Consider the following 23,992-nt stretch of genomic DNA (forward strand, 5'->3'; position numbering starts at 1 on the left):
TGGACAAAATCCTCCACTGACTAAATCTCCATGTATCTCAGCAGTACTGACCCTCCCTCCCCCATGGCCAACCCCAAGTGCCTGCAGGCTTCCTGGTGACCAGGCCATGCCTTCAAGAGTGGGTTCATACCTAGTGTCAGTGTTTCCACCTTGTGTAGACTGAATGCAAAAATGCCCAATTACTTAAACATTCCCTTTACAGTTGGACGTTGTAGCTCCTCCAACAAAGAAGTGGGTCTATTTCCTCACGCCTGGAATCTGGGCTGGCCTCCTTACACACTGGCAGCCAAAAGACGCCCTGGAAGTGATGGTGTGCCAGCACGAAGCCTCGGTCTCCACAGGCCTGCTCACTTCCATTCCCTGCCTTGGAAACCAGCCAGAGCTAGCCTTCTGGAGGATGAAAAACTACCTGAAGTAGAAACCAGGCATCAAGGCCAGCCAGCCTCCAGGCTACCCAACAGCTGACCACAGATGCTTGAAAGAGCTCAGCCCAGATCAGCAGGAGTACCCAGCTGACCGGCAGACTCATGAGCCAGAACAAACAACTGTTGTTTCAAGCTACCAAGTTTTGGGACTCGCTTGTTATGCAGCAGTAGCTAACTGATACACTCTTCTGCATAAAGGCACAACTTTATCCTGCTTCTCAATATTATTAATAGAACTCAACAGAGACATGCAGCTAAAACCATTCTGGTAGGGTTTATAACTGATTCACTTGGTAAGATCTTTGGTTTAAATTTTTTTCTTTTAATATATTTTTCAATCAGAAATGAAAGGAGCTGTTTGGAACGTCCCTGCAGAGTTCTCAGAAGCATTCTTTCCTGGGTTTCTCCAGAGACATTTGTTTTGTTTGTTAGAGTGTGTTCTCTTGCAGCTTTTCAAATGCTACATTTTCCTCTGGCGGTATCCAGAGCGTCTGATCACATGACATGACATGGTGATTAGGTTGCAATTGCTGTCAGCGTTCCTTTTACGACTCTGAATTTGCATCTGTGCAAGGCTGGTAATTCTTATCTCAATGCCAAGCACAAATAAATAAAACTTATTTAAAATAACTGGGAAAATTCCACGCTGGAAGATAATTTATTTTCCCTTTTGCCGCCACAGATGGAGAAATTGATCCTAACAAGGCCGTTTGAAATTGACTCAACAACTGGCCAGCCCCCCAGAAATTCTGTGGCAGGTGCATGCAGGTTAGAAAGATGGACAGAGCCCCCGCACACCCATCCTTTGGTGCACCAACTCTGCAAGACCCCCTCCAGCGCCGAGGCGAGGAGATGGTGTGAGAAGGCAGCAGTGACAACATGAGTCACTGCACAGCACCCTGTACACACCAGGTCATGTGTCATCCTCGTATCATCTTTGTGAGGGGTGCAGGGCCAGAGGTGTGTGACCTGCACGGAATGTCAGTGACACACTGATCCTAAGACCTCCACATTGCACTGCTTTGTAAGAGGCACCTGCAGAGGGCAGAGGTTCTGCTGTTTAACCCTCACCTGGAGCCATCTCATGTACCAACGACAATAAAGGGCCGGTCCTCCTGCTCGGGAGAGTGGAGGACTGGTGGCGGGGGGAGAGTGCTGGCCAGGTGCAGCACCTCGGAAGCCAAGCCAACCTGGGCCCTGGACGTCAGCTAACCCTTCCCTTCAGTCTCAATATACACCACGCATCATCTCCTGGGGAGCTGGTTCCTGCTGACTGTGTTAGCAGGGGAGGTTCAGTTTGGCCTGGAGACCTGCATTTTCTAAGAAACACAGTGTTTCAAATGCAGAGGGCCCAGGAACCTTGAGAAACATGGCCACAGAAAGAGGCTGGGCCCCCAGGGGAAGAACAGGATATGTCATCAGGCAATTATAGGAGCCTCAGCGCAGGTCCCACTCGGAGGCAGGGGAGAGGCTGTGGGAGAACAGATGGAGGGGCCCCCGAGAAACTGGTGCAGGCCTGCGCCATGGGAGAGGGGACATTTGAGTTGGAGCGTGAAGCATGAGTAGGAGTTTCCAGGTGGGGCGTTGGGGCTGGGCCATCCATATCTAGCTCTTGAAACCACAGAAATGCTCGTGAAGAAACGCTTTCAAGCCTTACTGTGGGTGAGGCCCCACACTGGGCACTTTCTCGTGTGTTCTCTGCCACAACTTCAAGGTATCCTTTTGAGGGGACACCATTCTTTCCCCGCTCCACCATCCCCCTATCTGAGTTGGGTGAGGAGGAGCCAGAGAGCCCCCACAGGGTCTGAGGAAGGCGGTGAGGAGTGGGCGCCCAGCTCAATCCTCCTGCCTGGTCCCACGTGGGGTGTCTGTCCTTCCAGGCCCTGCTAAGGCCCCAGGGCCGGGCAGGGAGGGCTGTCACTTCCCTGGTGGAGACACCGGTGTGATATGGAGATTTTGGCAGTGAGAATGGATGTGCCTCAGTGAGACGTCTATGTAAAGTGGCAGCTTCTGGAGAAAGAAGCCCTCAGATTTAAAAAGAAAAGGAAAAAGGTGGAGTGCAGCAGGGAAGGCTCCCACGCCCGCCCTCTCCCCCACCCAGGCTCCCCCTCTTCCCCATCCCTGCCCTCTCCATGCATTTCCTGGAGAGTGAGACACAGCAGCCCCAGGCTGTGGGACCCCCAAAGAGAAACCCACCAGTGCAACTGGGGCTGCTTCCTCTTCCCTAAATTTGTCTCCCCTGCGCCCCAACTGCCCCTCCTAACTCTGCTCCCCTGCCCTGCCCCCCCCCACACACACACCTCCTTTGCTGTCCTGGTCTTCAATGCCCAGGAGAAGGACCCCAGGTGACCAGGCCTGGGTGGGTGACAGACACACCCAGACACTGCACACAATTATTTTGAAACTTTCTGTCCTGTCATTTTAAGACGACAAGTATGAGGGTGGAGGGACTGACTCCAGCAGCCTACAAAAGCCAAGAAGGATTGCACATAATTGCCCTTTGTTTAAGAGGCAAATGAATATCCCTGCAGAGCTGCAAACTCATTCTTCACACAGATAAGCTTCCAAAAATTGCAATCCATTTGTTGCCAAGTTTGGGACTGTTATCTCCTTCCCAACCGCCTAGGGTTTCTTTCATGGCCTGAAATGCAAACTGCCTTCCCTGGTGGCCCTTTGGGGCTAGACACTGGCCTAAGGAAGTCCCTCTCACGGCCATGAGAAAGGGGAGGGCTCTTCCAGGGAAGCAAGCTGAAGGTCAAGGACAATAATGAAGGTCCTGGGGCTGCATAACCCTGACAGTTCACTTGTCTAGCCTGGCTACTCTGTCTCCATCCAGGGAACCCAGATGGCCCCTTTCTCACCAGAAGGGAAAGGGGACACAGGGACATCCATGCAGCCCTGGAGAGATGTTCTCCCTGGGACCCACGTTGCAGAAGAAGGCCAGTGCAGACCCCGTTTCAAACCTCACGGAAACCTGCAGTGAACCTCCTGAAGGATCTCAAGACTGGGGTTGACTTGTTAGCAATCCCAGGGGGGTCCTACTTCCCAGGAGCACAAAATAGTCCTGTGAGCAGCTTCGGAAGACAAGCCACTTCCAGAAGGAGGGAGCTGTCCCTGTCCCTTTAGCCCTGTGTTTTCAGCTCAGAGAGGCATTGCCTAGGCCTGGCTATACCCATTCCCCCACCTCGCTGTCCCGGGTCCCAGATCCAGAGTTAGGGATAGAGTCCCGCCACAAGAGGTGCAGACAAGGGAACCCAAGCGTCTGCCTGGGGGTCCAGGTGGCTGGCATCCATCACAATATGTCCACCACAGGGTTAGGGCAGCCAGGGAACAAGGCTCTGAGAGTCACTGCTGGAATGAGCCCACCTTCCCTGGGGGACCTCGCTTTTCTTGCAACTCTACTGGTCACACCCACTTTGTCTTTCTAGAATTCTTGGGGGCGGGACCACACCATACCCTTGACCAATCCTGGCACCAAAAGAAAGAGCCCTGAGTCAGGCTCCATCCATCAGGAGCCAAGGACACCCAGCTCCTGGCTCATCAGTCCACAAATGTTGATTGAGCACCTACTGTGCAAGTTGATGACGCAGCACACGGCCTGTAAGAGCCCCTCCCCCATCCCTGTCCTTCCTCCTCCCGAGTTCAGGCCTCAACAGTAGTGCATTTTGTGTGCTTGAGCTAGCGCAGGGCCCGGAAACACAGCCTGAGACAGCGTGTGGGTGCACATCACTTGCTTGGGGGTGAAGGGTGCGGGGTCTGAGGCAGATATGAAGAAGAGCGTCAGCATGTGTGTGTTTATGCAGTGTTACCATCCATGGGGTACCCTCTGGGGAAACACGCCCCGTCCCTGGGAAGGTGGCAGGGCTGGGGTGGGCGCAGAATTTCCACCAATCCGGTGGCCCGCAGTGGGGGCTGCATTAACTCCTCACACATCTGGCTGCTCTGTTAGCAGCCTAGGCCAAGCCCCCTTCCCTCCAGAGAAAGCCCAGGGACAGAGAAACAGGGTGTTGAGGGTATTGGAAGCAGGAGAGGCCGGCATGACAGAGCTGAGCCCCACAGCCGCAGCCACAGCCAACACGAGCTAAACACAGAGGTCCACAGAGACTGTCCTCCTGAGGTGGTCTCTGCAGGACCAAAGCAAGGCAGGTGTCTATTTCCGGGGAACACGGGCCCTCCACCCACCCCCGTCCTCAGCCTGTCCCTTGAGAGCCAGTGTTTCAAGCATCCCCCACCTTGAGACGGGTCACTGAAAGAAATGTGTGCTAGTGAACCCCAAAATTAACACATTGAAACCTAACCCCAATGTGCTAGTACTAGGAGATGAGGCCTTTGGGAGGGGAGCAGGAGGGAGGGTAGAGCCCTGGCGAAGAGGCTCACCCCAGGGGGCTCCCTCACCCTCTGTTCTGAGGACACAGTGAGGACACGGTGAGGACAGTGAGGACACAGTGAGGAGACAGTGAAGACAGTGAGGACACAGTGAGGACAGTGAGGAGACAGTGAGGACACAGTGAGGAGACAGTGAAGACAGTGAGGACACAGTGAGGACAGTGAGGAGACGGTGAGGACACAGTGAGGAGATGGTGAGGAGACGGTGAGGAGATGGTGAGGACAGTGAGGACACAGTGAGGAGACAATGAGGACACAGTGAGGAGACGGTGAGGACACAGTGAGGAGACGGTGAGAACAGTGAGGAGATGGTGAGGACAGTGAGGACACAGTGAGGACAGTGAGGAGACAGTGAGGACACAGTGAGGAGACAGTGAAGACAGTGAGGACAGTGAGGACACAGTGAGGACAGTGAGGAGACAGTGAGGAGACAGTGAGGACACAGTGAGGACAGTGAGGACACAGTGAGGAGACGGTGAGGACAGTGAGGAGATGGTGAGGACACAGTGAGGAGACAGTGAGGACAGTGAGGAGACGATGAGAAGACGGTGAGGAGACAATGAGGACAGTGAGGACACAGTGAGGACAGTGAGGACACAGTGAGGAGACGGTGAGGAGATGGTGAGGACACAGTGAGGAGACAGTGAGGACAGTGAGGAGACGATGAGAAGACGGTGAGGAGACAATGAGGACAGTGAGGACACAGTGAGGACAGTGAGGACACAGTGAGGAGACGGTGAGGAGATGGTGAGGACACAGTGAGGAGACAGTGAGGACAGTGAGGAGACGATGAGGATAGTGAGGAGATGGTGAGGACACAGTGAGGAGACGGTGAGGAGATGGTGAGGACACAGTGAGGAGACGGTGAGGACAGTGAGGAGATGGTGAGGAGACGGTGAGGACACTGAGGAGATGGTGAGGACACAGTGAGGAGACGGTGAGGAGATGGTGAGGACACAGTGAGGAGACGGTGAGGACAGTGAGGAGATGGTGAGGAGATGGTGAGGACACAGTGAGGAGATGGTGAGGGCAGTGAGGAGACGGTGAGAAGACAGTGAGGAGACAATGAGGACAGTGAGGACACAGTGAGGAGACAGTGAGGACTCAGTGAGGACAGTGAGGACACAGTGAGGACAGTGAGGACACAGTGAGGAGATGGTGAGGACAGTGAGGAGACGGTGAGAAGACAGTGAGGAGACAATGAGGACAGTGAGGACACAGTGAGGAGACAGTGAGGACTCAGTGAGGACAGTGAGGACACAGTGAGGAGACGGTGAGGATAGTGAGGAGATGGTGAGGACACAGTGAGGGGACGGTGAGGAGATGGTGAGGACACAGTGAGGAGACGGTGAGGACAGTGAGGAGATGGTGAGGAGACGGTGAGGACACTGAGGAGATGGTGAGGACACAGTGAGGAGACGGTGAGGAGATGGTGAGGACACAGTGAGGAGATGGTGAGGAGACGGTGAGGACACTGAGGAGATGGTGAGGACACAGTGAGGAGACGGTGAGGAGATGGTGAGGACACAGTGAGGAGATGGTGAGGACAGTGAGGAGATGGTGAGGAGAAGGTGAGGACACAGTGAGGACAGTGAGGAGAGGTGGCTATGAATCACAAAACGGCCTCACTGGACACAAACGCCAGCACCGTGGTCCCGGACACCAGCCTCCAGAAGTGTTTGCTGTGCAAGCCACGCAGTCTGTGGTGACTTGTCACAGGCCAGTGTGGCGATGCCTTGGCGAATCAGGCCATCTCCTTCACTAGGCTGAATCGAGAGGCCATGCTCCCTGCCCCTCACCTCCTCGCTGCCCAGAAGGAGCCAGGCACACCCCAGCTCCACGTCACCCCACACCCCTATCCCGACAGACCCCACATCCCAGCCTACTTAGAGCCGCCAGATGAGAAAGGGGACAGCTTGGAGGATAACAGAGCAAGGAGGGACCCTGAACCCTCCATCTAGGGTGGCGTTCTCCGATGCACAGCCCCCATTTGGTGTCACAGCCCTGGGGTGACAAAGGTGGCTGGGCAGCAGCTCCAGGACAGGCACAGGAGCAGAGAGAAACCAGCACAGGAGGACGTGGACGTGGATGGCCCACTCTTGGCAGGCAAACGCCACCCAGGAGGTCCCCACATTAGACTGTGGATGGTCATCACCATTCTCCCCCAGCCATCCCCAGCTCCCCCTCCCCCTTTGCTCTGTTTTTAATTTTAGCGTCTTTTGTTTTGCGAGGATCCCTTCATGTGTGCACACAGCACATGCGTGTCAAGTTTTTATTCCAATCCTTAAATGAGGTCTTTGCTGAGAATTTACAATTCCCCCGTGGCCTCAATCTTGCAAAGATTGCTTTTTTAACGCTGTTAGGCCTTAATTCTAATAAGCCTCCTCTTTATTACAGAACCAGGTCACATTGCCTTGACACCGCCAGAAAATCTTTCATCGGTGGGGGGAGGGAGACGAGAAGAGGGAGGGACAGGGAGAGAAGAAGCAGAGAGCCGGGAACCCTCCCTTAACTCGATGAAATTCTACAATAATCTAATTCCTGGGAACCACAGTGACCCGATCGCTTTAGATAACTCCATGATATGACTGTGTCTCCTACCAATGTTAGTTTCTCTTTGTGTCTTAATTTTTTAAATGACTACTAGAGGAGGAAAGGGAAGCAAGAGAACGCAAGGCCACGGCCACACTGGGCACCAGTTCAGGCCCCCGCCTGGACAGAAGGTCACCTGCTCTGGCCCAGCACGTGTTCTCCTGCCAGCCTGCTCCAGTCCTGAGGGCCAGCAGAGGAAATAGAACAACGAGACCAGCAGGCTCCAGGACAGAAACCAAAACTGGCTTGGAGGAGAGGCACACAGGCAGATTTGGACACCTGGGGAATCCGTCAATCAAACTCTCTCCCTACTCCCCCCCACCTTCCTCTACTGGAATTGGTTGTTTTAAGGGTCAGGGGGATATGGAGGGAGAGAAGCAACTGAGGAAAGTGAAGCTGTCTCTGCCTGCATTCTTAGGTCAAAAGGACAGCCCCGCCCTCGGGCTTTCTTGCAGCATTTATTAAACACCTACTATGTGCCAGAGAGGTGAGAGGCGGTGCCCCTTTCCTCCACTGCTTGTCACTGGAAGTAGAAGGAATCCAAGAACTCAGGGCTGAGATAGTGCCAGAATGCTCCCTAAACCCTTGGGAGCATTCTGAGACTGAGGGTGAGTGCAGGAACAAGGCCTTCATTCGAGAAGGTTCTGCCTACAGAGCTGTGGGATGGGCCCTCCAGAAGCACCCAAGCCGCAGGAAGCACGGAGAAGGAAACAGACTATTGTCTCCAGACCCCAATATGCTCTGGAAGCTTCTCTTCGCTGACATCAGCCAGCCACTCTCCAACCCCATTCTGCTCCGTCCGCCATTCATTGGGTTGTATATTACAATCAAGGCACCATAAAACCCGGACAATCTCGGGGAGTGCACATACCAGCCCTGGCCACAGCTGGGCCGCGCCTGAGCACTGAGAAGACACACCCTGCAGACCCAGCAGGCCTCGCAGTCCCTGCTCCTGTCCCTGGGTCTGTGTGACCCACAGTGCCCTTCCAGAGTGCAGGGTGAGCACAGCCAACTGTTTAAATATAAAAATTCAAATCGATACAATGTCTAATGTAAGGCACCTTCGAAATCAAAGGTCACTTTTTAAACGTTGGTGCCCAAGAGCACCGATGCCCAGGTTGAGGTGCTGACGTGAGGGTGGGGGGAACCGTGGAGCCTTCCAGGGGGCCCCCCGCCGAAGATGCGAGGTTCTGTGTGTTCCAGGCAGACACACGGCTCCTAGAGCAGGCCCCACTCCACCTGCACTGAGCCCCAGCCACTCACCCTGATAGCGTGTACTAAGCACCTACTCTGTGCTCGGCACTGTCTGAAGCCCTGAGAATACCAGATGAAGACCAGACAATGCACATGTATTCGGGTTTCCATGTTAAAACACAGATGGTTCTGCAGTCTTCCCTCCACATCTGTCCGAAACGGCTCCACAAAACCCACCGTTTGAACAGACCGTTCTTTCTTTACCGGTTTTAACCAATCCCCTATTGCAGGGTCTGTGTTCACAGCAGGGGCACTCTGAGAGGTGGTGTGCCAACAGTGAATGGGGAGAGGGCAGGTGCTAGGAAGGACGGAACTGGCGCTTCACTCTATGCTGGCCGCCAAGTCACGAGGGGCTCTCGTGTGTTCCAACAGCTCTCCTAGAGGGAGAGCAAGGTGGCAGCCCTTGGCCCCGGGACAGGAGATTCTTGGATCCTGCAAAATATAATTGTGAAGGCCAATCTGCCAGCGGAGAAATATGCAGCACATTCACCAGCTAAATATAAATAATATTGATTCATCTGCCATCTTGAATTATCCATTTCACTTCTGTTTTCCATTAGCATCAATAATCACAGGCTGACTCCCCTGTAGATGGGCTACACTGCCCTCCGAAGGATGCAGCCAGCCCCAGGGTCATCCATCTAGAGGAGTCTCAGGCTATCTTCCAAAACAGTCCAGCACCTTCCAGAACAATCCAGCACCTTCTTAGGCATTTTTCTCTCCTTTTTATCTACTCCTCACTCCAAGCCCAGCAAAGAGAGGTGGCTCAAAGACACACCTGAGACCCTCCTTTTGGAGCCATTCTGCTCTCTTTGGCAGCTGCTCCTCGTTCTGGGAAAACAGTCCAAGGTTTACTTCCAGGCTGAAGGGAAGGAAGCTGATATGGCTGGATGTACAGCCCAACTGAGCCCTCTGCTGCCAACCCAGGGCCAGATCCGTTTCCTCTCCAGGACAGACACGGTGGCTTTCCTATGGCGCACCGGGTTCCCTGTCCCTCCACAGCACCCCTACCCCCATCCCGGGCACGGGGTGTACCCACAGCACAGCTCGGAGGCCCGGGACTCCTACACACCCTCCCACATCAGCAGGCCTCCGAGGGCTGCTAGTGACAGAACGAGGGCACGGGAAGCCACACAGGCCCCTCACCGGCCAGCGAGCTGGGACACGGGGCTAAGGAGTCACGAGGCCCTCCCCGCCACCCCAGCCAGCTGTCAGAGTGCCCCAAATTCTGGGAGAAGAGAGCTGTCCTCTGTGATCTGGGGACGCAGGGTCCCTGCCTTTGAAGCATTTACGACCTAATGTGAAGACAGATGTGCAAACATGTGCCAGGACGTGTGGTTTTTCCTTCTTCCTCCTCAGGGCTGATTACGGGTCCCAGGAAACTGCTGGGAAAGACAGGCTGCTGACGGTCAGGCTGGGGGTGCGGCTCCGAGGATGGCTCTTCATGTCCTTTGTGTGACAGTGTGCACCTATGTTCCAAATGCCCGCTGCCTTAGACACGGCCACAGATAATGCTCGGTCCCATGCCTGTGGAAGGATCTAGAACCTCCCCATTCGCCTTCACCATCTATCTTACTGGCCAAGCAGCCCCTGCTTCCCCAGCAGAAATGCAGGTCAGCCCCCACCTCAGTGTCCCCTGCTGTACAGGACTTGCTGAGGAGACCCCAGGGCCCCTGAGCTCACTCAACCACAAATGCTCCCTCAAGAAAACACACATGCTCATGAATTGGCTAAAAAGGCGGTGCCAGAGTCTAAGGTAACCTCCTATCTGTGGAAAAGTAAGAAAACAGGTGCTGCGAGGGGCCGCGCCAGCCCAGCCATGCCAGAGGGACGCAGGGTTCCACGTGGCATGAGCGAGAGCTGGCCAGGAAAGCAGGGGAAGGAGGCGCGGCCCTCCCGTGGTAGGGTTTCTGCTCTCAGCCAGGCTCAAGGGAAGGAAATCAGGACCCTGGTAGGCAATTAGCCCCCGAGTGTCCCCACTGCTAATCCTTGGCCGTTTGGCCCACCACCAAGACCCTCATCTGTCACTGTCATCCCCAACACCCAGAATTCATCGTCCTATTTCAGCCCCTGCATCCACCATCACTTGCCGAGTGCTCACACACGGCCAGGGCTGGCTCCAGCCTTCCTGGGGAAACAGAAGCATGGCACCTTCCAGTTACTGGGCTCTCCGGCCCCAGACACAAAAATAGCCAGCCCTCTCATCCATCTGTGTGAGAAGTCAGTCCGATCCCACGGCAGGGGTGACAGGGCACACAGTTGGCCCGCAGCCTGGTCCTTCTCTTTTTAGCTGGTATTTTGGCCACATAGGCTGAGCCTGGACCATGGGTGCCCCAGGGGTCCCCACAGAGCCCAGCAGATAGCAGGCTGACACCTCAACCCATTCTGAGGGCCCTGCTGTCTGAGGAGGAGACAGGAGTCTGGCCAGAAGGAATCTTGGTCTGGCTTCTTTCACCTGCGTTGATCCACCCTTTTCCCTCCATCCCTATTGATTCTCCCCAAACCCCCTGCAGAAATTCACGATCCCACAGTGTGGTCTGGGTACATGTCCTCCAGCCAACGGGCAAAGGGACGCCTCTGGCTATGTTTGTCCCTACATATGTGGCCAGGTACAAGCAAGTGCCCCTGAAGGAAGCCAGCGTTAACACAGGGAATGCAGCACACGCACGCACGCACGCACACACACACACTCACACACACATACACACACACATGTATACACACACATATGCACAAACACGCACCCTCTTCACTGTTAAGGACCTGAAGTGATGTATTCTGTTCTCCTGGCTATAATTATTTTAGCGTGGGAGACAAATTCTGTCTCCAGCATCTCAGAAGCGCTGCACTAGAACACCGCATTCTAGGGTCCTGGAAAAGCTCAGCGCTTCCCAGCTCTTCCCTCCACACCCACCACACGCAGGCTCTTCAGATGGCCTTGCATATAACAGGGGCCTCACATGGAGGGTTTCATGCCTGCCCCAAGCAGCCCCGCTTAGAGCAAGAAACCCGGGAACCCACACATGCAGGTAACCATGGCAACTTCAGGGAAGTTTAAAACAATAAGTTTGTGAGTTGTTGGTTGTTGTTTGGTGCTGGAATAGGCTGGACCCTTCCCTTCCTTGTTAAGATAACAAGGTCCCTGAGTAAGGTTTTTACGAGTTTGGGGTACAGTGTCCGAGGCACTTCTGAGGGGAGGTGGTGTCTTGCCTGAGCACCATTGGCACAAGTCCAGCTCTGTCCTCCAGGAAAGCCATTCTCCACGGGCTGACCTTGAGCCCGTGCACCTCCCACGTATGCCCCTCTGGGCCCCTTGTCCTCTCCAGGAGTCCTGAGACTGCAATCCAGACCCCCCAGAATCCCACCCAGGTCCCAAGAAACCATTTATACATCTTCCAATGTGGGAAGCGGGTCAGGCAACCGTGTAGGATCCTAATCCCCACACGCAGAGTCACGCACACTCACACACGTGCGTGTAAACTACATTCCCCTGCCCACACCCGGAAACGCCCAGTGTCCCTCAAAAGGCCCAGTGGCCTCTGTGGAAGCCAATGGGAGCCACTGCCCAGGGCACGGAGCCACCCTTCTCCATGAAGCTGATGGGAGCAGGTTTTCGATGCCAAGGGACATACATGCACACACACACGCACACACGTGGCCATCGGCTCAGAGGCCCACTGGCCACGGAGGGCATGTTAAATCACCGCAGCAGGCAGCCCCCCCACAATGCACTGCCGTGACTGTGCGCAAAGCACCTCCAGCAGTCCACGGCGCCCGCCCCGCCCACGCTGCCTACAGTTTGAACCTTGTTTATTACAGACCCGACGCGCGGGCGCTCCAGAGCTCTCGACTCTGGTGCAAGGCTCCGTGTCACAGCTGGTGCCAAATGGCTGGGCACATGGCTGCGAAAACAGGAATTTTTTTTTAAAGGCAGAAAAGTCCTAAATGGCCCTTTCAGCCTTTCGGGGCTTATAATTGTAGTATCCAACTCAACGAGAGGCCGGGCGTGCTGGCTGGCTGAGTACCGGGAATGCCACAGCCCTGGCTCACGGGGGAGCAGCTCCATCACTCCGTGGAAATCAGACCCTGGTGGGGAGAGGGAGGGAGCAGGCAGGGCAGTGGGGAAACGCAGGAAATAAAGAGCACTTCCAGGAATGACCGGGCGCCCACGCAGGATCAGGTCATCAATTAGCCAGTAGGAAGGCCAGGAGCAGTTGGCACCTCATTGCCACAAAGACAAAGTTTCCTTGAGGAAACTGCCAGAGTCTCCAAGACATGAAATAAGATGCAGAACAAATGGAGGGGGAGGACAGCAGGCGTGGCCAGTGCTCAGACACCCGGCTCCTGGCAGCTTGGCACAGGGGTGTGAGGGTTCGAACACACAAGTGGAGCCTGGGAGAGTCCAAGAGGTGAGTACACACAACACACACATGTGCATATAACACTATGCATGTGTGTACATGAACACATGTGTGCATGCACGTAGTGTGCACACATATGTACACATGAGCGCGCCATGGGTGTACGTGTGCAAACACGTGTGTGTGCATGCGTGCCGTGCGCATTTGTGTATGCGTGTGTACACATCGTGCATGTACACGTGCAAACACACGTGTGCATGCATGTGCCGCGTGCATGTGAGCATGCACACTCTACTCTCACGTGGGGTCCACTTTCTGACCCACAAGCATCCCACTTTGTGGCTCTCACAGGTGGCAGGTACTCCGAAGACAAAAGGGCCTGCAAGTGTGTGATCTGGAACTTCCCTCTAGGGCTCTACAGCTCATCCCCATCTGTGAGGAGACCCCTGGGGTTTTTAGGGGATGGAGCTCAGAGCATGTCAGGTCCTTCAACCCACACCCACAGGGGCTCCCGCCTTCAAGGCCGCGGGAAGCAGTCTAGCTTAGCCATCTAAGTGAAGGTGACTGATTTATTCTGACTGTCCTGACTCTTAGCGGCACTGCTCTCCTCCAGCCGTGCACGCCTCTAATTGTCCATCCAGCAGGGCAGAGAGGAGCCGTAAATCTTTCCTCCTGGCTGCTCTGAGCTCAGCGCTGCTTGACCTACCGTTGCCAGCCCCTCGCCTGCATCCTGCTGGAGAAGTCTGCTGGTTTTGAAGGTGAAAGAGGGGCATGGGGAAGGGGGCAGGAGAAAGAGAGAGGTTGGTGGGGTGGGGGGGTGGGGAGAGGAGAGCAAGCAGGGCAGGAGAGCTGTGGCCAGGTGCTCTGGCTACAAGTGCAGAGGACTCATCACTGCGGCTTCAAGGGGAGGTGGCCCTAGGTGCAGTGTGCACGGGGGTGCCGAGCCACACACCCCTGGGCTGTGTCTACACACCTGCCTCCCAGGCCCCAGCTCTCAAGCAGCCTGACTCCAATAAAGTGGGCCAGACCCTCGGGGAGTCCCAGCATTCCTTCGCCTTGCTAGAAAACAGCACAGGCCTGAAAGGAAACTGCCAGGGGAGGAAATAATATTTCTCCATCCAATCCTCATTGTGTGTGCAACTGGCCCCGGCTGGGGGCACAGGGACCTGTCTATAAGAGACGGGCACAGAGCCCCGAAAGTGGTACTGGTCCAGAGGCTGGGCCTCGGGCTCCAGAGCACAGCCCCTCCCTCCAGGAGGCTTCACGCGTTCTGTGACTTTAGTACATATTAATGATTGCAAAGTGGTGGACGTTACAGCATGATTATTACCTAAAGACTTCCTTTATAGCCCTCATTTTCCAGCGCTCATTATTTTCCGAAAAATTATCCTTGGGGTTCGAAATTTCCAAGTCTGCTCTTATCAGTTTTCTTCTTAAGGTCTGTGCAAAACATATTACCGCGCCCGTGACGGGAAACAGGGGGTGATCAGTTCTCCCTAAGTCAATCTCTGTGATGACTCCCAAGGGGGAAAGGACACGTCCCGGGGGGAGGGGCAGAGGCTGCGTTGTTATCACAGAAACAACCTGCTTTCAGTTTGCCCGTCTGTCCTGTACAGACAGCGCTACTTTGACCATGAGACGGCAACCTAGGTCGGGAATCACCCGTGCGACACCCATAATATGCACGTAAGCATGGGCCCAGTCAGGAAAGCAGCTGCCCAGCACTGCAATGTTGCCAACGCACGTATACAGCCGGATGTGTATTTTCCGACAGCAGGGCGAAGGTGCGCGAAGACCCCAGTCTTGGCCAGGGGGGGCTGGAAGAGTCAAAAGAAGGCAGGTTCAAGGGGCACCCTCCCTAACTGTCCTAAGGGGGGTCTGCCTCTGAGAAAGAAAACTGCGGTCGCTGGGAAGTGGCCTTCAGTCATGCGGTGAAGTTGTCCCAGACACCAACGCAAAGGCTCCCCAGCAAACAGGGTCAGCCTCCGTTTGGCCAGCACTTGTCCGCGTGTCACACAGACTTCTGGCGCGCTAAGACCGGATACAGCACCGCTGATTATAATATGCACCGCTGGCAATTCCAATTCTCCCCTGAACATTCTCCTGCTCTCCTCTTTCCCGCTAAGATTCCAAAATCCTTGACAAGAGACCCATGGCGGTACCCGAGAGGCACACAGGGAGCGCCATCTGCCCCACCCCAGGCTGTGAGGAGCCTCTGTGAGAAGTCCCGCGGGCGCTGGTTCCAGCTCGTCTGTCCCTGCAGTAAGGACCCCAGCCAGGCCTAATGGCATCACAGGAGTCCCTCCACTGAGGGCAGTCAGTATTCCAGGAAGACATGTGCACTTTACGTTTATCTCTAATGGTCTCTGCAAAACCATTAGTCACGCATTGAGTCCCGAGAACCAAAAACCTCTCCACACTGAAGGCAAGGGTGGAACAGAGTCACTCGGTCTGAGAGCTAAGTGCCACGGAGACAACATACGGGTTCTGAGGAGCCCCAGCAGGGCCGGGGTGGGGGGGTTACAATTCTCCTTCCTCCGTTCCTCCCCTCCCCTCCCGGAAAACCTGTGGTACTGACCTAGGGCTGCATCCTGTAGACTCCAAGGCCACTGCGGCCTAAGCAAAGAGCCCACTGCTGAGCACCGGCCGTGGTTGTCCTGGAGCGGAGGGGCGGGAAGGGGCTGGCCCACTGAGGGACCCGCCACAGCAGGCAGGAGCCCACCCTCTCTGGAGGGTGGTCGGGGCCCCACACACAGGCCCTCGCTCGTGCTTCTGCCTGGCCACAGGGTGCTCCGGAGAACAGAGCTGCAGGCTCCTCCCGGGGCACCTCCTAGGCCACCCGAGTATGGAGCTCCTCACTGACAGAGAAATGCTCAGGCTTCTGTCCACCTGGGCACCTGCAGCTTGGTCTGGAACCATTTTAAAACAGGGGCATCTCCTCGTGGCCGCAGCATGCAGTGCAGAAGCCATTTCATCAACTCTGACGGGACCCCCATTCGTCTAACAGGTGGACGACAGCGGCCAGGGGAGGTCCACGCCCACAACCAGCTGCCGCGCACCGACTGTGTGCCAGCTTTTTGCACGTGTCCTCACCCCACTTCTCAGCTGAGTAACCTGAAGGGGAAGAGCTTGCCCTCCAGCATGCTGCGCTGGGCTCGGGCCTCCCCGTCCCCGGCACGCAGCCCTCCCCCCACGCCGGCCGCAGGCCAGATCTTCTCACTGCGCTGCTCTGCGCACACGGGCTGTGCTGCAGCCCCTAATGGGCTTGAGGTCTGGAGAAGGGGAATTAACTCACAGCTTTGTTCCGAGTTGCATTCCATTTAAATGTGCATCTAAATGTGTGTCCTGGAGGAACAGCCAAGATGTACCTTCTTGGGGAAGCTCCGCTGATCAGGAGCCTAAGGACCCGAGGCCGCCAGTGCAGCTGCGGGTGGTGCCCCACAGGAGCCTGTGTGCAGACCTGGTTAGAGGCACCATTCTGATTTCCTCCTACCTCTTGAATCTCCAGGAAACATGGTGTGTGTCATGTGACTGTAAGTATTAAAAAGACATCTTAATACCTCTTGCTGAAAACAGAAGGTTACAAAGCCCTTCTTGCTATTGCCAAAGGCGGGGGCGGGGGCGCCTGGGGAAAAGTCACAGCAGGAGCTTTGATTTCAAGGAGCCCAGAAACTCTTATGTCCAGATCCTGGAGCACTGCCTTACACCCAGTTTTTAAAATAAAAGTTCCAGGAAAAGTAGGAGTTATTTTCTATTTAATCCAGTAGAGAAACGTCTCATTTGTCTTCAGTAAGGATTTCGAATTATTAAAGTCTTGTGAGAAATTATTTCTAAATGTACCCAGGTGTTTGCACCTGTGGGGACAAAGCCCCAAAAAGCAGTTTCCAGGCTCTCGGCCTCACATAGAAAGGTGCTGGCTCGGGTAGTAAATGGCCATCAACTGTGATTGGATGGCCATCAGCTGTGGCTAGTTGGCCGACAGCTGTAACCAATGAGCCATTGGCCACTAATATAACTGCCTTGGCTATGCTAGTAGAAAATGGGGGCTAGCAAGAAGATGGTGAGTGGCAAATGTGGACTGTTGTTAGCCAGATTATGTAGATCCTGCTTCCTGTGTCTCCAGCCCAACCGCCAGCGAGAATATATTGGTTTGACTCCCCTACTTATGGCTCCGTGGGTGTTCCTTTTTGGCCTCACCGTGTCCTGCGTTCTTATGTGGGGAGCGGGAGCAGAGACCCCGCATGACACCCCACACAACAAATGGCGCAGCGAGCAGGGTCCCCTGCACAACAGCACCCCTTTAAATCTTTCTCCAAATCGTATGCACCTTTTCATAAACTTCACGTTCTTTAGTTTCAACAGAGGTTTCCATTTTTACATAACAAGCCTTCATTGCTGAAAACACTGTGCTTCTCTGTATTCTGACTATCCTTGCCTAAAATAAAATTGTCCTGAGTTTCATCGCCCAGCCCAGTAACCATTATTTGCCTGGTGCCCAAAGACAAACTCCAGTGTTGCCTCCAGACTCTGGAAGGCCACCTTTCCTGCCATCGCCATCCCTTGGTCTCCTCTGGTGTCACAAGCAAGGAGACATTAATGAGCAAGGCTGCAGTGTTTCAGCTACTCACAGGTAGAGCTATGAGTGTGCCATAGGCTTATACAGCGCACTGCCTGCACAACTGTATCAGCAACCCTACGAGAAAGGATCTGATTTGCTTGTTTGTCATGGTGGAGGAAGAATTTCGAAGTAAGATGAGATGCCTCAGAGAAATAAAGGCCCACAGGATGCCGCTCTCTTCCATACAAACGTACATGTATGATCTCATCTACACACCCAGAAGGAACTTGATAAAACTGTGAGGGGTCTGGTTGGTAACAGGTGTCTGTTCCCAGGCAGTTTTCTCACCTGCAAGTGGGACTGTTTTCTAAAACAGCTAAAATAGACATACCGGACCACGTGCCTCTCCTCCCAGTTTCCGGTCACAGCCCAGCGCTGTGCTGGACGAGAAGGGCCAGCTCCCTTCCCTGAGCCTCTAGTAGACAAAGCTGCTGAGCAGGGATGGGTCTGGGAGGGAGCCACGCTCCGCACAATGCAGCCGTTTTGCCCATGCCTCTGCTCTCCCAGAATTCTAGAAGAAAGCTCTCAGGACAGCCAGTAACCAAAGCAAGGTGGTGAAATTTTGCTCAAAATGGTTATATTCTCCCTCCTTTTTGCTGCTAGAAACATGCTCTGAGTTTAAACACTTAAAAAAAAAAAGGCTTCCAGTAAGAACTGCTTTGCTCTTAGTCTCCACAGGAAACCACAGACCCTGAAGACCCCACCGCATTCAAACTGAGCTGACAAGTTACAACCCACGTCCCAGGGAAAATCATCAGGAAGCAGCCCTGTCACACGGCTGAGTACCTCTGCAGGCCCCTAAACGTAAAACAACGCTGGCAGTCCTGTGTGCCCGAGGAGCCCTCTGGCTGGCCATCCCTCATGGTGGCGCCCTCGCAGCACTCCTGCCACACCAGACTCGGGCAACACTTTCCAAAATGCAATTTACACATTGTGAGCTTGCCCCCGGCTACCAGAGGAAACACTTTCAGATAAAGTCACAGGTTCTATGCTCTTTATTATCTCAAGTCACCTTCTAAGGCATGTTTCAGTGTCAGCTCATGTGTTGGAGAAACTGAGAGAGCAAACCCATTTACTAAGTGCATTACATTTAAAAACGTCTATTTTATAAGCCAAGTCATTCCACGTCACGAGGTACTTGTCTCAGCGATGATACTCACCTGTCTGTCCCTGGTCCCCTCCCTGTGTAACGAGCACCACCACCATCCCACTAGGAGCTGACAGCATCCTCATCTCTCCCAGGTATTGCACTGCCCACACCACTCAGAAAGCATGGGGGGGAAGGACAGGCAAAGGGGGGGAAGACAGACGGACAGTGAGAGACAGAGGGAGATGGAACCAGAACATTGGAAATAAAAGAGACAGTGATGGCTCAGGCAGGAACCGACTTCAGAGAGGCAGGGGAAAGATGTTTAGGCTGCCTGAAGGTTTCATGAGCCTGTGAGAATAACGTGCTGCTCTACAGGAGAACGTGGGGAGGGACTGCAGCCAATCAGGAAGATGTAGGTGCAAATGAGGTGTGTTTATACGGCCAGCCGGCCAGCCGGTACCTTGTCAGCAGGAAAGGCCTGCAGCAGGCCGGGATTCAGGGAAAGCAGGTGCCCAGGGAGGGGGAGGCGTGCTTCAAGATGGTTTTTCCCCTTCACTTGTTTAAAAATAAAAAATTCCTCACCCAATGTCAGCTGCACGTCAGGTTCCATTTGTCTTTATAACAGAGTATCAAGCAGGAGTGTGGAAATAAATAAACAGAGAGACAACCACCAAAAATTGCAGGCGTACAGATAGACTGGCTGGAGGAGGAAAGCCCCGCACTCCAACCACTGAAAAACAACATCTCAGCTTCCAGGTGGGCACTGTCACTCGCTGCTGAGACAGCACCCCTGCACTGCGCCTCCAGCCCCTTCCCGTCCCCCTGCCACCTCCACCACCCTGACACTTCCGAGTGGGACAGGAGCTTCTCTCACGTGTGCATGCCTTCACTCCTGATTCCACAAGCGTGCACCAGATAACACTGTGTGTACTAGAGGAGGCGGGATAAATCCGCCAGGATCCCTGAGGAACGAGCCTCCAAATTCGACACATCACAGAAGAACAGGGCCTCCAGTCATGGTTGAATAGGGGGGCTATCAAAGAAGGCTGCCGGGCAGGGCAGCGCCAGAGGTGGACCAGGCTGGCGCGGAGCCAGAACTGGGGATGGCATTTTCTCAGGCCACGACCATCCCAACTCATCCCCTGATATCAAAGAGATCTAAAATATCACTCCATTTCTCCGAGGGGCCACCGGCAATGTTCAGAGCTGAGTAACGTGCAGGAGCACGACAGAAGACCCAGAAGTCCTCCCTCCTGCCTCCTCCCTAATCTGTCTCTCTGATGCCCTGGGCTCCCCTAGCTCTGCATGGGCCTGGTGAGCCCATCCCTTCCCTCAGCAGGATGAGGGCGAGTGCCGAAGCCCAGAGGGTCCCCAGGACAACATCAGAGGCGGGAGGGCAGAGGGCAGAGGGCAGGCTGCCCGCCCCGGCCCTGTCCTTGGTGCTGCTGCCCAGTGTGCCCCCTGTGGCTGGGGGTCGCCTAGGCTGAGCCCTCCCTCCTGTGCAGCCTCTAGTCCCTGCGGAATAGCAGTGACTATAGCCAGCTCTGACTCGGCTCTTGCCTGAGGGCACTGGGCGAGGGGCATTTGCAACGAAGGCCCAGGCCCGAAGGCCCGATGCAGTCAAAGGCCGGGCCTATCGAGACTTCCCTGAACTTCTGGCTTCTCTGGGCAACCCGAGGGGACGAGGTCTGGGGGTGGAAGTAGATCTATGGAAGACACAAGCCCCTGGAGAGTGGATCAGAGCTAACACTGACGTCCTCTTTTTATGGGGGAGGGGATCACTGTTGGAACTCGTGCCAGAAAACCCCAGCGGCTCAAGCGCAAACAACCCACATGCCACTGGCACACCCTCCATCTAGCACACAGCTGCCTCACCAGGCCCAGGCTGTCTCCGCCTCAGTGCGCCCCTCAACTCTGCCTTTCTCCCTAACCCGTTACTCTGGGTTTCCCACCTCACTCACACTGGTGAACAGCCCTGCCCCCTCCAGAAGCTCCCAGCCATGGAGGGAGGTATTAAATGTTGCTTCCAGGAGTAGGCCATGTACCCAGTGCCTATACAAGTAGACGTCCAGTCCCCAGGGTGGGACAGGGATGGCAGCCTCAGTCCTCAGCGCAGAATGGCGCTCCACGCCCACAAGTGGAAGCTGGCAGGGAGGGGGCGCCTAGCTGGTGCTCAGAAAGCGCCCCACTACCCAGACACCACTCTCGAAGCCCCCAACCCCTGGGCACTCCTCTGCCAGGGGGAAGACCCCACTGCCCGCACCCTGCTTTCATCCTGGGAGCTTTCACTTCAACTTTTCTCCCTCCCCTCACAATTTTCGCTCACCTAGAGGGTCTGGTTTTAATTAGTGTAACATCCTTGTTACAACACAGCCTAATTAAGACATCCACCAAAATCCACGATGCACACTTAATAAGCAGGCTCTGCTGCAATGTTTATACTTTTTAAAATTATTATTATTTTTTGCAGACCAGTTCAATCAAAGGCGGCTTTCGGCTGAAAAAGCTCATCACCAGCGACCCCGCTCCATCAGCCTCGTACCTGCTTGGCGCTAAGTGCCCTGGCTCCCAGGGCCGCGCCCAGGGCGGGCTGAGCCGTTTCAGCAGGAAATTAGCCAGAGAAGCGACTTGGGGGGGAGGGCTCACGAGGGGGTTATGGAGCCCTCTGTCCCTGTCATTTGCCTCCACCTCACGGTGGCCCAGCGCATCGGGATGCGCGGCGCTGCCAGAGTCCTTTTTTAAAGTGACGGGTAAAAATAAATCTAGTGTCTCCCCAAAGCCGGGAAGGTCTGCCACCGTGGAGTTTCTCCCCACCCCGCTAAACCCCTGCCCGCCGAGGCGGCCAGAGTTCTGGACTCCCAGGACACCTCCAACCCACAGGAGACCCCGGGTGTCAGGGAGCTTGGAGCCGGGCGGGTCCCACTGTCCCTCCACGCCTGCAGCCACGCCTCGCCGCGCTCGGACCGGGTGAGGCCCCGTAACCCCGGCACCGCGGGAAGCACGCCAGGGGCGGCTCCTAGCCAGCGGGGCAGCAACCTCCGGCCTCGCACGGCCCCGAAGGCGCTGTCCCCTGGGGACAGCCCTCTCCAGGCGGCGACGTCCGGACCCCGGCGATCCACGCCGCCTGCCGGGGCCTCCAGGGCAGAAAGTTCAGGCCAAGGGTGTGCCCGGCCACCTGGCCCCGGCCTAGCCAGCCGCGCTGCGCTGGTCCCTGGGGTCGGCCGAGGCTGCAGAGCAGCAGCGTGGGTTCCCTCCGGAACCTCCCAGGAGACCCCGCCCGGAGCGCCCCCAGTCCGCCCCCTGGAGGGCCCTGCGCGCCGCTGGCTGCCTGCCGCTCCGCCCTCGTGCACCGAGCGGCGCTGCGCGCGGGGTCCTCTCCAGGGAGCCCTGGAGCCCCTTGCTCCCCACAACTCCTCTGGGTCATCAACTCCTCAGTGAACCGGCCTCCTCTAGACCCGGACAGGGCTCCCCAGGCCCGGCTGCAGGAAGGGAAGCGCACCGCATCCCGCGGGGTCGCGAACGCCTGCTTCCACCCGCGTGGGCTCCGGCCAGCCCCTCGGAGGCGCCCTGCGGGGCTGGGATCTCCTCGCGCTTCGGTGTCCCCCCGCCAGGGAGTTCCCCGTGCCGGGCATTGTGCCTCCGCTGCCGCCACGCAGTGCACGGGACTCCCGCGTGTCTCCAAGGAGCCCGACCTCCGGGCCTTTCCATTCATAAAAGCGCCCCTCCGGCCCCCGGCGGGGCCACGCGCCCGACGCTAGCCCTGGAGGGACGCTGGAGCTCCTAGGTTCCGAGACTCCTGACCTCGAGGGCGCCACCCTTCCCCACGTGCCCTCGGTTGGTCCCCGGCCGAGCTCTGCACCCCCGCACCCCCACCCACCCCGCCGCCCCCTGCGGGGTCCCGTGCGACCCTCCCCGGCCGTGCACCACCCCCACAGCCCCCAGCTGGCTCATCGCGAAGGTAATGAACGCCGCAGGGCAACGCGTGGGCGGCGAGGGCCCGGCTACTCACGGGCTCAGCGCTCCCCGCGGCAGGTGACGGCGGCCCGGCGGCCATGCCCCTGCTGCATCCCGGCCGCCGAGCGGGCAGCACAGTCCCGGGGCCGCGCGGGCACCTGCGAGCCGGCAGTGAGGGGCGCGCGGCGCGGGGCTCCCGCGGCGGCGGCCGCGTCTTCTACCGCCACGCAAGCGGCTGGGGCCGCGGCCGCTGTCCGAGAAGCCTCTGCCGGCTCCGGAGTCGCCCGTGGCTCCGCACTCGCTCTTCCCTCGCCGCGTCTCTGCCTCTGCCTGCCTCCCTCCCTCCCTCCCTCTCTCTCTCCCCCCCCTCTCCCCCTCCCCCTTCTCTCTCTCTCCCCGGTTCCTCTGGCTCGCTCGGCTGGAGCGAAGAGACAGCAGGAGCACGCGGCGGCTCGGCTCGGCTCGGCTCAGGCGGAGCGCGCTGCACCCGGCACGGGAGGGAGCTCCCGCGGCCGAGCGGCTGGGGAGGGCGACGGGGCGGGGAGGGCCGCAGCCTGGGGAGCGCAAGCCGTGCACCCCGGCGGCCCGCAGCGCCAGCCCGGCGGAGCACCGGCACCAGACAGTGGGCAAGGCGCAGGGTGTCCCCGCGAGAGCGCCGCCCTCTGGCCCAGAGCCCCACCTCCCCGCGCTCCTTCCTGGAGATCGCGGGGGCAAGCGGCCCCTATCAGAACCCCTGGCGAGCCGCCCTGGCCCAGAAAGGCCAACACGGGGGATCCCCAGAAATGGGATTCAGAAGAGGGAGGGTGAATGCCCCCCACACTCCCCTGCCAGCAGTCGGGTGCCTCCTGTTCATTTTGCCCACACTCCTCCCATTCCCTTACTAGGGGCTCAAATTGGGTGCCCTGCCTTCCTGAGGATGGAGAGGGAGGGAACCGGTAAGGAAGGCCGTTTGTCCAGACTGCCAACCCAACCCGATGTAAACATGTCCACCTGGTGGGAGACGAAGGGCTGCCATGTCAGAGGGCAGGTTAGGACTTGCCTAAAATCAAAAAAGCAGGTAGTCCCTGTCCCACTCCCCAGACTAGGGGAAGGGGCCCTGGTCTCGGGTCTGGAGGGTCTCTAGCCTTGGGAGGGGGAGCAGAAAGGCAAGGCCGAGCAAGCGGAGTGGGGACTGGCAGGATGAGACTCTGGGGGGCAGTGAGGTGAGCCCACGGCTGGCACTGAGCACCAAAGGCCAGAAGGCCTGGACTGTCCCAAACAGAACCACAGGTTTCAGCGGGGCCTTGATCATGTTTCTAAACAAAAGACAGGG

General features: G+C 56.5%; 1 protein-coding gene across 5 annotated transcripts in view; it reads right to left on the bottom strand.

Moving 5' to 3' along the window:
- The window catches only part of RBFOX3 (RNA binding fox-1 homolog 3), a 367,870-nt gene extending 344,868 nt beyond the window's left edge, over positions 1-23,002 (bottom strand). For all 5 annotated transcript variants that reach the window (XM_081029622.1, XM_081029631.1, XM_081029623.1 and 2 more), the window contains exon 1: positions 22,736-23,002. The gene's annotated coding sequence lies outside the window, so the exon portion shown is untranslated. The remainder of the gene's footprint in view (positions 1-22,735) is intronic.
- Positions 23,003-23,992: the final 990 nt, after the last annotated feature.

Source organism: Rhinolophus hipposideros (genome assembly GCF_964194185.1).
Source record: "Rhinolophus hipposideros genome assembly, chromosome: 20".
Taxonomy (NCBI): domain Eukaryota; kingdom Metazoa; phylum Chordata; class Mammalia; order Chiroptera; family Rhinolophidae; genus Rhinolophus; species Rhinolophus hipposideros.